Below are 9955 nucleotides of genomic sequence, written 5' to 3'. Positions count from 1 at the left end.
AGAACCTCACTCTCTCTCTCTCTCTCTCTCTCTCACTTTCTCTAGTCATGCTCCATTAAATCTATAGATAGTCACGCTCTATTTCAATTAGTCTATTACTGACAGATTTAAGTGAAATGACCTTGGAAGTAGAAGATGGAGAGGAATGGAGAATGAGAAATTCAATGACTCTAGTGCTGACAGATTAAAGTGAATCTATTTTGGATGTAGAAGAATGGAGAATGAAAAATTCAATAACTCTCCTGCTGACAGATTAAAGTGAATCAAGTTTGGAAGGAGAATGAGAAAAAGGAGAGAAAGGTTACTATCAGCAAGTGAAACGAAAATCTCATCTTACTGACAGATTTAACTGAAACATCTTACTTCCAACTGTGAGATTTTTACTGTGGAGAAGAAGAATGAGAAATCAAAGACTCTCCTACTGACAGATTTAACTGGAACATCTTACTTCTAACTGTGTGATTTTCAACCAAAGTGAATCGAGTTTGGAAGTAGAAGAAGGAGAGGAATGGAGAATGAGAAATTCAATGGCTCTACTGCTGACAGATTAAAGTGAATCGAGTTTGGAAGGAGAATGAGAGAAAGGAGAGCTTCAACTGAAACATCTTTGTCCAACTGACAGATTTAAGTGAAACGAAAATTTCATCTTACACTCAGATTTAACCAGGTCATCTCTGTTTAACTCACAGATTTAAGTGAAACAATAATCATATTCAAAAAATTTATCATGCTATCATAGAGAAGTATAAGAACAGAGAAGAAGTAGTTGCTTTCAAAAAGAGGGAGAAGTAGAGGAAAGGAGAAGTGTGTCTAACTGTCAGATTTAAGTGAAACGATATAATAGCAACCTTCCAAAGAGAGGAAGAAGTATGAGAACAGAGAAGAAGAGGAAGAAGTAGTCGCTCTCAAGAAGAAGAAGAAGAAGAAGAAGTATAAGAACAGAGAAGAAGAGGAAGAAGTAGTTGCTCTCAAAAAGAAGAAGAAGAAGAAGAAGAAGAAGAAGTATAAGAACAGAGAAGAAGAAGAAGAAGAAGAAGTAGTCGCTTTCAAAAAGAGGGAGAAGTGGTGGAAAGATCATGTACAATAGCATTCAAAGAGAAGAAGAAGGAAAAGAATTTATGCATCTCTATGAATTGTCATTACACCAATGGTAAGTGAAAATGTAATATTAACCCAAGTAATACTGACAGAAAAGAATGATTCTGAAATCTCAGTCAGCAAGCCTCGAGACATTCTTATCAAGTCTACCATCTCATTTTTCACTTCTTTCTCACAACACCACTTGTATGGAGAAATGAAACTTCCAGTGACAGGTTTTTCTTAAGGAAATAACAGAACTGAGGCATGTATCTAACTGACAGATTTAACTGAATTGTTCTTCCTCTCTATGGACTTGTCATTGCAGCAATGGTAAGTGGAAATCTCAAAACAATTCAAGTAACACTGACAGAAAAGAATGATTCTGAAATCTCACTCTATGCAAACAGCCAAGCTTGGAAACCTCGAGTCATTCTTATCAAGTACACTACTCTCTCATTCTAACTCTCCTTCTCACTTCTTCTAATGGAAGAGATTCAATTCATCTTGTTTTATTCAATTTGATCTTACTATATGTACATTATTTGTGGTAATGTTTTTAAAGGATCAGTCATAAGAAAAAACCATGAAGCTTCACACCTACTAATTTATACAATTTTCTGCATCACCAAAATTGAGAAAATGGAGCATCAGAGTTGAAGCAAAATTAGACACAGTAAAGTTGAATAGTTCAAATAAAATCTGTATATAGACAGATTGTTAAATGTAGAGAAAATACAAATGATTGAAAATCACAGAGCAAGAAGCAATGATGATGAATGAGAGAGCACAACAAGATCAATTGTAATATTGGCATTAAGAAATAGTATAAGATCTCCATTCATGGAGAGTGAGCATGACGAGAAAAGAATAATATTATAATTTTTTTATTTTGATATGACAGTGCATGGCTACTTATTTAGAGATAAGGCAGAACGAAGGAAGAGGAACTTTTTCTATCAAAGGAAAAATGAAAGCTATTGATTATAGTTATATTTGAGTAATTATGCAAGTAGGTATTTAGATAAGTGTAAGAGACATGTAAAGACAACCTTGATGTATCCAAAAGATACTACTTCCAAGTCAAATGAATTGAAAGTCGAATCATGATTCAGATTAAGTTGGTGAAAGCACAAGTGGCTATATATTATATTGTTGAGAGAAGCAAAGCGATTATTTGATTCCTCTATCAGGCGAGATGTATAAGCTACAACTAGATGAGTAGAGTTTTTTGAAAGCCACAGAGACATTCGGGGAACAGCAACTGGCAGAATTTGAAAAAAAAATACGCATTTGAGAGAGAAACTTGAGTGTATTTCGATCATAGTGACTTGTGATCACAATCCCTTACACTGTTGAAGGAGATTTGTCTATCAAGAGGAATAATTTGTGTCAAATGCTATAAGGAACATAGATTTTCTATCAATTGAGTTTCTGTCACAAGCATGGAAAACCTTTTATGGAATACTGTAATAAAACCACAATGCTGGAAAATTGAGATTACAATATGATGTAAGTAAGATACTCTTTGCTTCAAGCAATAGAATATTTTTGGTACGAATTTTTTGTTGTTAGCATCCTTTGTTAAACAATAAATATGTCTAGGGATTTGGTTAGTTATGAGGAGACTTCTATGTCTAGTTAGATGTACATTTTCAACATGAATTAGATTACAGTAAATGATCACTCTCCAGATTGGTATGAATAGCTTTTTCATCTCACTACTCTTAACCCACACTCAAAGTTAGAGTGAAAAGTCGAGAGTGAAAGAACACTATAATTTCATTGGCTTTAGCTGTTGTACAATATTCTCACTCACACTGTTGGATAATTTCTTCATTTTGGAGGAGAAGGAAAGTGTGATATTTCATAGTTTGGAAGCCACACACACTAACAAGAAAGACTTTGAGAAACCAAACATATATTTATAAAATTAGAATCAAGCTGGGTGAAAAGATTCATGCATGAGGAAAGAGATACTGATGTAATAGTATCAGTCAAGTGACTTATTTAGAAAATAGCATTGCTAACACTTTGAACTCAAGTTTACACCTTTGACAATAGTAAACTCATGAAAACAAGTGCAAAAGCATATAGTATAGTTTTTCCTACACTGTTTTGACAAACAAACAGAAACTTTATTTTCTGTAACAAATTTCTAAAATTGAATTTTATAATATAGATACTATGCGATTCATCATCTTTGCTTCTTGCTGACATGGGTTAGAATCATTGTTGCAAAACAAATCCATATCAACGCCTACTGTGTTTTTCACGAGGTTAATAGATGAATTTTGAACATTCCAGCTCTATCATGGTTACATTATGTGTTAGAGCATAAAAACACACACACACACACACACACCACACACACACACACACACACACACACACACACACACACACAATTTCTCTTTGGATTATCAGAATCTGAATAATATAATTTTCACAAAATGCAAAGCTTTCAGTCTTTGAAGTTTGTAATCCCTCCTCCCCTTGATCCAAAAAACTTGTCACAAGCACTGTTATTGCGGTTTTGCTTACTTACCTCTAAGATGATAAACTTTTTTCTCAGCTGAGCGTATGCTTGTCTCTCTCTCTCTCTATAAGCTGATCTGCTGCGTTTGAATTCAGTTACCTTCTACTGAAGGTAGTATATAGTATACTAGTATATAGTATACTAGTATAGTATAGTATATAGTATACTAAGTATATAGAATACTGTTACCTTCTTTAATTCTAAAAAACAGAATGAGAACACCAGGAGTAAATTTCTCTTCTTGTTTGTTTTGGCGAAAACTGTTATTTATTCTACACTTGTCGTTTTCACTCTCACTCCATTTGTTATTATACGATTATTAGAATGAGCTAACAAATAATATTAGTTGAATGACATTATGGAAGAGGAATAATGGAAAGAGATATATAACCTATATGAAAATTTCAATTCAAAAGGAAGAACCTGTGGATTACCGAATCTTGAATGATTTTGCGAGCTTTTGCTTCTTCCTTTATCAGAAATATTAGGAAAACTATACATTTATGTCGACTCAGTGCATGTACAATCTGAGCTTTTTTCTCAGCTGAGCGTATGCTTGTCTCTCTCTCTCTATAAGCTGATGTGATCTGCTGCATTTGAATTCAGTGTATACTGTTACCTTCTTTAATTCTGAAAAACAGAATGAGAACATCAGGAGTAAATTTCTCTTCTTATTTGTTTTGGCGAAAACTGTTATTTATTCTACACTTCTCGTTTTCACTCCTACTCTATTTGTTATTATACGATTATTAGAATGAGCTAACAAATAATATTAGTTGAATGACATTATGGAAGAGGAATAATAATAGAAAGAGATATATAACCTATAGGAAAATTTCAATTCAAAAGGAAGAACCTGTGGATTACCGAATCTTGAATGATTTTGCGAGCTTTTGCTTCTTCCTTTATCAGAAATATTAGGAAAACTACACATTTATGTTGACTCAGTGCATGTGCAATCTGAGCATAAATTCAACCTTTAATATGCAAGTATATTATCTGAAAGATTACAGAAGTCTTGTCATGATGCATAACAAATAGAGAGAAAACTTTTCTGTGTGGATTGTAAATATTACTAGTGGGAGTTTATGTTATTCTTACTCACAGCATATGCTCCAAAATCCACTTAAAAAAGAGATCTAACACTGAGTGGTTTTTCATCATGATTTCATGATCTGATAACATGAGAAGCAATCAGCAGAGTTAGAGTGGAGGATAAGGAGGAGGAGGAGGAGGAGGAGGAGGAGGAGAAGGAGGACACAGCAAATCAAAGGTTAGTGTTAGTTATTTGATGAAACTATTTGATAAATTATACTAATAGATCTGTTGACATTACAAGAGTTGGAAATTACTGATTCAGTTAATAGTTATGCACATTACTTGCATATTGACTTGTTGAATCACTGTTTGATTCTGTAATATGAAAGCAAGAAATAATAATTCTCACTTTGAGATTTTGTTGATAATCCCGATGTGGTGAAGCTTTATTACTCTATTTGTTATTGCTAACTATATCGAAAATTTAATATTCTTTGCAATCAGATCAAATGAAATTGAAATCAAGAGATATATGAACATATTTGACTCTATGTACTGGTAAAACACAACAAGAAACTCTCTCTCTCTCTCATATGCAAGTGTAGTGAGAGACAACCTTGGAAGATATGCTTTAATTCTTCTCTCAGTCGGACATTAACACGTTCTACTTCAGACAGCTTCCAAGGACAACATCAGCATCATGAATCTCTAAGATATAAGAACCCAATTCAACTTATACTGACAGATTAAAGTGAATCAATCACCAACTCATGGGAGAGAAGCAATCCCAGACTAGTTTAGATAAGAAACTCTTTTGTAGATGTGCTAAAACCCTATTACTCTTCAAGTTTCTCGTCCTAGAGTTAGTGGCAAGGATGTTTCAAATATTCTTTCCAAAGCTCCACCAATTCATGTTGATGCATAACAATATTAGCTACAGCTATTGACAACTGCTTTTTTCATATCATATGCACTTCAAAAAATATTTTCTCAGTCTATATTATGTAAATTCATTTATAATTTGCTGTATTGTATATAAGTGTGAAATAAACCTGTATATATTGTAATCTACACGAATAAAGCACTCAATCAATCATTAACTTTATTATCAGATAAAAATATGCAAGTGAGGATTTTTTGTTTTTGTTAAGAAGTTTGTATTTAACATGAAAAGTGCAAATTGAAGTTGGTCTTCTGTGTTTAACAGTATCGTCTGCATATAATAAAGAGTTTATACAAGACAAGCCGGTCAGATGAAGCTCTACAGACTAATTGCTGTACCAATAATAGCTTATGGAACTGTATTTGCAAGCAGCCGAAATGAGGTTCCTTCGAGCAGTTAAATGTTACACTAAGTTGGACTACATAAGAAATGAAGTAATAAGAACCAAACTGAATGTAGTGTCTTTATTTCAAATATTGAATGAAAGTAGAGAAGACTGTCCAGCCATCTACTTTGTATGCTAGCAAATACACTTCTAATTCAATCTTGGCACCAGGTGGGAGAAGAGACGTCACACAACCGATGATGAAATGGATATTGAATCCTTGAATGATGATTTAGTGTTTGTCTAGCTTAAAATTGATATTTGAAATTGTGTTTTATATTAGAAAAGTTTTGTGTAAAAATGAATTGTGAAGAATCAAGAATGTATAGTGTGCAGAAAACAAAGTTTAAACGTGAAAACATTTGAATGTTGGTGAGTACCATTTATAAGTGTTTCTGAAATGGTTAGCCTATGGTTTTACTTCACAAAAATGAATGATATAGTGCGGTGTGCATTCTGCAGTGTTGGTTGGAGTCTAATCCAACGTGATCATCACCTAGCTGTAAACTATCTATTGGAAATAGATAACTATATCTAATGTAGATAGCAATCAAGATTACAACCTTAAATACGATGTAATGCTAAAAAGAGATAATGGAGAATGTACTGATATTGTTGGAATCACAGAGAAACTTAATATTTTAAAAATGCAACCATCTGTTTACCTCAAATTCTCCACTCACAAGTCTCGAGTCCTTTGCTACATAGGTCCATTTCCATCAAACTTACTCAGTGAGGTAGGATTCATCTATACAGGAAAAAAGTGTGTTATCATTGTGAGGGGGGATTGAGACTGAAAGGAGAGGAACAAGCTAAGTGGTTCAATAAGTGCAGCTATTTACAATTAAAGGTGTACAATATGTGATGATTTATAATGTATTATATAGAAAAAGCAGAGGAGAAGAAACAATTATCAGAAACTAGAAATAATGAAAATACATCGAAAATATCAAGTGATTCATCCAAGTTAAATGTTTCATCAAAATCTGTGAAAAAAAAATGTTTGATAAAAACACATAGTCATGTAGTGACTACAGCCTAATGCTTACTAAATGTGTTATCAGTACAAATCGTGCAGTCCTCTCCTAAAACAATCTCTGTTGTGAAAAGATTCTTTTTGTGTGTGTACGATAATATTTAACAAAACCAAACTTGCATGTTCTCACTCCTCTTAGATGTTGATTCAAATTTTGGAAAAAAACGTTTCAGCAATGTTTCAATGCAATCATTCTCCAGTGGTGATTATATCTTCCAAAAAGATTCACATTATCCCAGATAACTTCATCCCAAATAACGATTCTTGTTTCTATTTGTAAGGACAAAAGTGAGAAGATTTTTTTTTTCTTCCTAATAAGTTGACTAATGAGATTCGAATGAAAACTGTAATAGTTTACGATTTTTGTTAGACTAACAAATTCACTGATCTGAAATTAGTATAAATTGAGTAACTATTGTGAAACTAGTGTTTGTTCAGCTTAATTACCATTTGTGATTTGCTTAGAAAAATCTTGTGCGTCTAAATAAATGTATATATATTAAATATTTGATCCTAATCCTTACCTTGTTCTGGTGGTTAATCATCAACTAAATGCCAGGAGAAGCTTGCTTTAAACAAACTGAGCAGTCAAGACAGCTCAACTGTTGGATAGATTCAGCAGCTATAATGTTCAATGGAAAATAGCTAGTTTTCTGTGGAAAGAAAAATAATATTCTGAGTGATTCATCATAGCTAGTAGATGATGTCATTAATTGAACGATTAGTCAACAATATAAAATGAATATTGAAGAATTATCTTGATGAAAATGAACTCTCACTCTGTAGAATAGAATGATGCGCTGCATGAACTCAAGTAGAATTATGTGGTATGCATATGCTCACCTCAACTTATTGTATCTTTCCGCAAGTCAAAATACCCTAGTGTTAGCAACAATCAATTTTTATCAGTGTGCAAGGGAGATAATCATCTGGAGAATAGTATTTGTTCTTCTCTTTATGATATGCTATTACTTTTCCATATTGCTTCGAAAAAATGTAAAAGAATATTGGAATATATACAGAATGTACGAAATAAGATTAGGAATGGGATAAACTACAATATTGTTGCAGGAATCCTTGCTAGTAAGAAATCAAACATTATTCTATATCAAGTGTTAAAACGCTTCTCCCAATGTTAGTCTAAGAGATAGATTTATGAATGTGCAATTCTTTGCAATTTCTACAAAAATTACAACATACTTGACAAGTCTCTATTGATGATAGAAAATTGTATTCCCTTTTGATTAGAACATACCAACTTTGTAGTAAAGTGCTTGGTGAGAGAAGTACAATAAATTATCGCTAGAGTGTGCTTTTCATAATAATAATAATAAGCTAGAGCAAGGTAATCTGTCAGTAGTGATCTTGTCTTTGGTGATACAACATCAAGCTACTGTACTGAGATGGATAATGTGTTTGGTGCGGCATCAGTGGAGTCTGAGTTAAAGTCTTCAGATTTGTGCGTTCAATTCATTATAGATAGACATTTTAATCAATTAAGTGAATACCATTCTGTTCCTTTAGAAAAAATGAGTTATCGATATAAATTAAGTGAACTCTTGGACACACACCTAGATATATTGCAGCATTTAGCAGAAAAAGGATGGACAAATCTACAATATTTAACTTTTGTGAGAGATTATGAAAAATTAGGTTTTTGGTTCAGTGAAGGATATGATCATATTGTTGTTTGTGATTTATATGGTACATCATATGATGAATTCTGGGGGAATGACGACCGCCTAGGTTCATATAAATGTGAGTGTGCAATTCTTAAACAGTCTATCAATAGAATTAAGAAAGCTATCATCGAAAAAAATGCTCATTTAACAGAAGAACAATTAAATCAACTTATCTGGAATTTTTTACGAGATTCTGCAGACGAGACAGGGTTAGAACAGGATTGACAAAGAAAGATCAAAACATATAAGTGTATGTGTGCAATATTGTAAATGAATGAAATGCATCAACTTTGCTACTGTAATTCATTAGGTTGGTTAAATATTCAAATGCGTTATTTCATTGATGATGATAGAACAGATAAAAAACACTGACAAGATAAGATTCATGTTTGAAAATGTGTGAAAGTCCTCTTACTTCCATGGTGAAGGAAGTTCAGTAATTTCTCGATAGAGCGCAAACTATATAAGTATTGCATTTTTCAAATTCTACTCTTTTGAGGTTTTAGCTTTGATCAGTTAACATCTACAATGTCTTCTGATTCTGAGAAGAAAACGCGGTCTTTTGGGACACAGTGTGATCTTGACGTCGAGGAAGACTACTTGTACTATCACTCAAGATGTAGTATGCCTAAACCACAGGAGGAGGAGGAGGAGGAGGAGGAGAACGGAGGACAAAGGAGGACAAGAGGAGGAAGAAACTCTCTCTTGTAAAAAAGTTGCAACAGTTGACATGCATTGGTTCAAGGGGAATTTCAATCAGATTATTTTGAAAGAAATCGCGATCGTAAATAATGATGTAAATAGCTCTGCTGTATTTCATTTCAAGTCGCCATTTGCAAAGTCGGAATTGAATGATAAATTGTGTAAGCAAGCAACATGGGCAGAAAACAATTATCACAAAATACGCTGGGAAGATGGTCATTTTATTTATACAGATGAAATATTGATATCTTATCTTGAAGGATATGATAAAATCTACACAAAAGGTACAGAGAAAGCCAAGTTCCTTAGAAGGTTACACAAAAACGTATGTTGTTTACCGGATGAAATTGAGAAACCAAATTTCAACTACTTTACAAGTTCATGGTGTTATAATGCCTGTGAAATTCATCATCACAATCCAAGGGGGCAATGTGCCCTCTTCGCCGCTGTTCATTATAATTCATTGATAATGAAAAATATGGACTCATCTCCAAATTTCATGTGCGAAAACAATAGAATGCTTAGCATGAAAAAATGTCAATTCTATTCAAAT

The sequence above is a fragment of the Nilaparvata lugens genome, chromosome X, assembly GCF_014356525.2.
Source record: "Nilaparvata lugens isolate BPH chromosome X, ASM1435652v1, whole genome shotgun sequence".
In the NCBI taxonomy this organism is placed as follows: domain Eukaryota; kingdom Metazoa; phylum Arthropoda; class Insecta; order Hemiptera; family Delphacidae; genus Nilaparvata; species Nilaparvata lugens.
The sequence above is the reverse complement of the archived record's forward strand: the minus strand, read 5'-3'. Positions refer to the sequence as shown.